Source organism: Lagopus leucura, unplaced genomic scaffold (assembly GCF_019238085.1).
Source record: "Lagopus leucura isolate 7727_CA_CO unplaced genomic scaffold, USGS_WTPT01 Super-Scaffold_73, whole genome shotgun sequence".
Taxonomy (NCBI): Eukaryota; Metazoa; Chordata; class Aves; order Galliformes; family Phasianidae; genus Lagopus; species Lagopus leucura.
Genome location: NW_024962252.1, coordinates 55,051,803 through 55,057,802, shown reverse-complemented (window position 1 = coordinate 55,057,802; position 6,000 = coordinate 55,051,803).

Genomic DNA, 6,000 nt, shown 5'->3' with positions numbered 1-6,000 from the left:
TGTGTGTATGTGTTGTTGTTCTTTTTTTCAGCTTAATCTGTTGTTGCTTTATCTTCAACGAGTTCTATTTGCTCCTGACAGCGTATTTGTTGTTGATTGACATTCAGCTTTTGATGTGAATTAAAGGAGCTCATTGCAGAACTGAACTGTTACTTGGGTGTAAGTTTCTCTAAAACGTGCCTGGTAAGATAGTTCAGAAAACTGAAGAAAAAAGCTCTGTTAAATTCAGAATAGGTGACAGTTTTCAGTAAGCTAGGAAGAAAAGTTAGTGAATCATACCACACTTGAACTCATTTTGTGCAAATTGTGTGTTTGTGTTCTTGTCTCAGCTATGAAGCTAAGATGCTAAATCCATTACCAGTAAATACCTGCACCGGTCACAGGAAATGCAGGTGCTGAAGCATTCAGTGCAGGATGCTGTTTCCTCCTTCCTTTCATATTACACCTGTGGGCTCATATTGCAGGTGCCTAATGACTGCCCAGCTCAGCAGCATCAGCAAAAACAGACCAAAGCAACAACTCCCACCAGACTGTGCCTGAGGTGCACAGCTGTAGTCCTCTGCCTGTCCTTGTGCAAAGTTTATGTACTTATGCTATCCTGTTACTCGTTAATATGAGGTCTCCAAACGGCCATTAGCGTAGGGACTGGAGACTATGTAACCTGAAGCACAAGAGCCTGTTTTGTTGGAATAGCTTGAGTATCCTGGCTATTAGCTCAGGCTATAGAGTGGATCTGGATGTCCTGTTTGGATCGGCACATGTGTGAAACAGCTGTGTGCACAGAGGGACCTGCATAGCCTGGCTGCAGCAAGTGCCTGGGGATGAGCAGGCAGCCTGCCAGAAACGGGATGCCTGAGATGGTCTTGTCTGCATGCCCCACACTGGAGCTTTGTTGTTCACAATACCGCCAGGAGCTGGTGCCCTTCAAGGAAGGGCATGGCTTGGGATGGAGAGGAGAAGCCCGGTGGGACAGTCAGCATTGAGGCTTTGAGTCCTAGCCTTGGGGAGATGGATGAGATATGTGAACACTTCCACAATGCTAACAGGATAGAAGTTTGACCATCACCATATTTGTATCTAACGTGGGACCGATGACACTTTTAGTTGGATGCTAAATTTAGTCTTTACCGAAGTGAGAATGAAAGATAACATGTGAAAACCCATGTCTGTTCTGCTCCAAAATTCTCTTGGAAAATTTTTAAAATAGGATGAACTGTTTTATGAAGTTTCTCCAGTTCCTTCTGTGGGCCCTGGGTCCTGCATTGGTACAGTCCCTGCCCTGCATGAGCTGTCTCTGCCCAACAAGTGGTGCTGCACTGATTTCTAAACTCATTTCCAGGAGATCTTCAGCAGATAGTTTGGGGTGAGAGGGGTTGCTGCCTGCCGTTTCCTGTAGAAATGGCTGTACAAACTGAGAAACTGACACACACCTGCCTGTACTGACATGTCCCTCTTATTGGTGGTAGCCTTGAAGGCTACACACTGTTTTTTGTTGATCTCCCAGACAGTGTTTTCATATTATTTTATGAGAAAGACCAAGAATTATGAAGACAAATGTAACCTGCTCAGTACTCTGGTTGTGATATGAACTCTTTAAACAGCGCTATTTGCTGAGCAATCTTGAAGATCGCATTATTCTCTTTGGCATAAGAGTCTCCCTGCTGGGAAAATACTTTTATTGGATTTTTGCATAATCTGTCTTGATCCTGCAATTGGATTTAGGCTTGCACATTCTCTCTGCTCCCCACGGAGGAGACAGTTAACGCCTCACAGATGAGGGGAGGAACCTGCATCTCTGTCAGTGGCAGCTGTGGCAATAGCTGGGCACGTTGCCTGCCATTCTTTCTAGAAAGGTATAGCTCATCCAAAATAAAACAAACCAAACCTTTAAGCCTGTATTCACATGGACTGGTGGATGCAGGCTTATATTTGCTATGGCAGCATATTGACTAGGTTGAGATTATTGTTCTGTTTTCTGTCATTCATAACTGGTAGCTGCTTGTGGTAAGAAGAGACAGAGTGCTTCTTTCTGTGTATTATTTCTGAACATCTCATAAGGCCTGGACTTTCCTGTCAACTATTTTTGATCGTGGCTAACATACAGGGGTAAAGCAGTGACGTGCTTTGGCAAGCCAGCCCATTACATTTCTATGGAGTACTATAGAAATAAGGGACTTTGGCACACCTCTGAAAAACCATTTAACTTCTTGGATTTTGAGTTGTGAGCTATGCAGTATGTTGATTAATTGTCCCCACTGAGGAGTGAAGTACTACCAGCAGGGAAGTGGCAGTGGGTTTTAGGTCTGCCAAATAAGACTTAACCTCACCAGATAAAGGCTTTATGAACACAGTGGCATTTCTGTGATGAAACCTTCCTAAAGAATATGTCTGTACACGTACACGTGTATAACACCATTAAAAACAAAAAGAATCCGTTCATATCCTTAAAGCAATACTTTGCAACAAATCAGAACTGCCGTGCAGCTAGTGCTTTCCCTTTCTGCAGGAAAAGGTAGGAGTGGCAGCTTTTAACATCTGATAAAAACAAGAAGTACAAAAGTATCTGGACAACTAATTATGGTCTGTTAAGGTCTATTAAGTGTAAAGTTCAGCGGAGCTCCGTTCTTCCCCTCACTGCTATTTTCTTGTGTAATGGAGACATCGGAACTGGCTAATGGGTCTCATACTCTGGGTAAAGGACACAGACCAACGTTTGGGAGGCCACATGTGAATTTTAAGTAAGTTAGACTGAAATATTAATGATTCTCCAGTTTAGAAGAGCTTAAAATAGACTGTCAGATAAGGAGCGCTGAGGTTTGCCTGTCTTAATGTTTCAGTGAGAAATCACTGATGCTACTTGATTCTGTTGTGAGTCCAAAACGTAACCAAATCGTGGGAACAGAGAGTTGAAAGAAGACAGCCTTATTTGTAGGCAGAAGGAAATGCAGTAGAGGGAGTAGCAGCGATCACGGTTTTTGCCCCTAGCTTGGGAAGGAGGTGCTCCGTGCTGGAGGAGGGACACTTGAAAAGTAACTACCCTACCAGACTGCCTGTCAGGAATTTGGTAGCTTACATGGGTGGAAGGGAATACTATGTTAATTCATGTAAGAAAATCCACCGAGGGATTTCAAATATGCAGAAACCACACCTAAGGCAGGAAATCCCAAAACTGAGGCCGGGAAAACAAACATAAATATACAGGGAAGTACCACATATGCTTGTCCCACGCTTACACCCTGCTTCAAGTACCCACTTACAGCCACCATTTAAGGCAGGATTTAACAACACAGCAGTGTTTTATAGTGTGCTATTATGGTGCTCTCACCTGCTGGAGTCCTTTGGTACCAATGTATGCCTGAATTTAGTGTAAAGGTGGGAGGGAACGGGTTGTTCTTCCAATTTTATGCTGTCGGATTGAGGTTGGCTGGCATGTTTCTCCTCCCATCCTTTCCTCTGTTTTCTAGGTTTATTAAACAATTTTTACTCAGGGAAAGCTAGAAATTGGAAGAGCACAGATCATGACATCTGCTCCTCCCATACCCAGAGAAGCTGGCAATGTAACATTTCTGCATCCAGCAGGAGCCCTCTTTGACCCTTCACACTCTCCAAGACCACCATGTCAGGGAAATAGAGGACTCTTATGCTCAGACAGAGCTGAAAGAGAACAAGCTCTTTCATGGCTGTGTGATTCAGGGTGACTAAGATACAGTGTGCAATATACATGGTATACAAGTAAACACAAGTTATTCAACAGAGCTCAGGGGATAAGGTATTTTATGCCAGCTGTTTTCAAGAAACATTACACTGCCTCTATAGTAACACCACTGACACCAGGAGCACCTGTCTCCTCCATTACCTTGGATCCCTGGTGCCATGGGTGCTGACAGTAGCATCCTCTGTCATGCAGAGATTTGGAACCCCCAGTTCACACTTCTCCATTTGTTAGCTACACCTAATTAAACCAGGTGTTGAGAAGAATCCAAGAAGAAAGGTGTGAGTTCCTTTCATTTACTTTTAACCAGATCTGTGGGCATCTGTTGGGTTGTGGAATTAGAGGCAGCTCCTAATCATCATAAACATACACATACACAGAAATGGAGGGAATCAGAGAAATAACAATAGGTGGGGAACCTTGGTAACTTCATTGGTGGTAACCTAATTGTTGAAAACCTAATTACAGCACGCTAAATTGGCTGTTTCCTGAGACCATTCAAGGATGTGAGACCTATCAGGATGAGTCAGCAGGGAAACTCCCCAGAAAACTTTGCCCATTAAAAGGGCTGGCTGCCTTCAGGGTACAGGGCTCTGGATGGAAGGGGATCAGCAAGAATGTTTTGGGATTGTGTAGGAACTGATTATGAGGTTTTTGAAGAGGAGTGTGGCAACGTGTTATGGATTGTTAGGGGGTGTGTAGTGGAATGACTGTTAATAGAGGAAGAAATTAATCAGGGTGGATTTGAATGGGACCATTGTAGGAAGGAGTATAGACATAGAAGGCTGGTTGAAGACATAGAAGGCTGACATAGAAGGTCAGCAACTTGTCTGACTGAGCTGTGCTTGATCACCACAGCTGATCCTTGTTCTGTTTAAATCTGATTTCTGACCACCTTCAGTGCGCCTGGCTCTCTGTTTCACAGTTGTAGGTGTGTCAGCAGCTGGGAGCTCTAGGGGTTTCTGTGTGCTGGTGCTAGGATAGGGGCCCAGGGTGCTGCTGGACAGACTGGGGCTCTGGTGCCAACAGTGGGTGTGATTTGTATGGAGTGGGGCTGTATTGCACCAGCGGGGGGGAGGAGTAGGATCAGGCCACCTGGGCTGTTCATCTGAGTGCATGCAGGTGGGTGCTGGCTGGTAAAGACAGCAGTTTACACTGTCTGTGTTAACTTCTGTGCCTGGACATCTCCGTACTTGTAAGAGTGCATATGCCTACCCCCACTAGCAGGATGTGCTCAGGCTGTCTCCTCTGTGGCTGTGGTGCTGCGGTCCATCTGTTGCAGGGATGGACAGTACTGAGGCCCAGAGATGCTGCCCTCGACCTTATGCTTCTCTTGTGTAGGTGGAACTGAGCACACAGGGAAGTGCCAGGGTTTTCCCTCTCCAAAACTTCTCTGCCTCCTGGCCGTTGGCTCGTGGCTCCCTCCCGGCAGCACAGCCGGCAGACGGGGGGGACACAACTCAAAGCTCTCTCCCTTCCATCCTCTCTTCACCCAAGGCCGGGTGTCCCGTCACTCCTGGGCGCTCCAGGCGTTGCTCGCTTTGCTTCATGCAGCCCGCCAACACCTTCTGCCTCTTCCTACAGGAGAACGGCACCACCTAGCGCTGCCTGCCTGCTGCAGCTCGCGGCGGTCCGCGCTGCCCAGAGCACGGTTCGTGCCGATAGCAGCAGGGCTGGGACAGAGAACCATGGACACAACCTAGGGCTGCTCTCTGCATAGGTACCTCCTCAGCAGGTTCTGATCACAGCCTCTGAAGTGAGCCCACCAGCAGTCGGGCTGCTGAGACTCCTGGGCTGTCACAGAAGTGGCGAAGGAAGGCTGAGAGCTGTCCCCCTTCAGCTGGCGGCTGTTCTGCTCATAAGCACGTGAGTGGTTTTGTGAGTTAATGAGCGAGCGAATTAATGAAGCAACAACTTGGGGAATTAACAATCTGGACCAGCCTATTGAAAGGAGATTGAGCCCTTGCTAACAAGCTCATGATACATGGAGTGTGTTGCTCAGTGAATTTGAGAGGCACAAATGAGCTGTGGCATTTTGTCGGTGTCAGAATCTGGATCTCTGAAATGTCCTCCTGGTGGGGATGAGCTGCTTTGTCATACCAGCTGGGGCAATAGGTTATGAGTAAGCGTGTGTTTGTTGTGGTAGCAAATGAAAAGCTGAGCAGTAAAAATAAGTGGAAGACCAATTGGCAAAAAGAGGGACTGTGAAACCTTAAGTGAGTTTTGTCTTGCCTAGAGGGCCACTGCATCGATGCTGATGAAACCTGGCATGAGTTTGGCAGATGGTG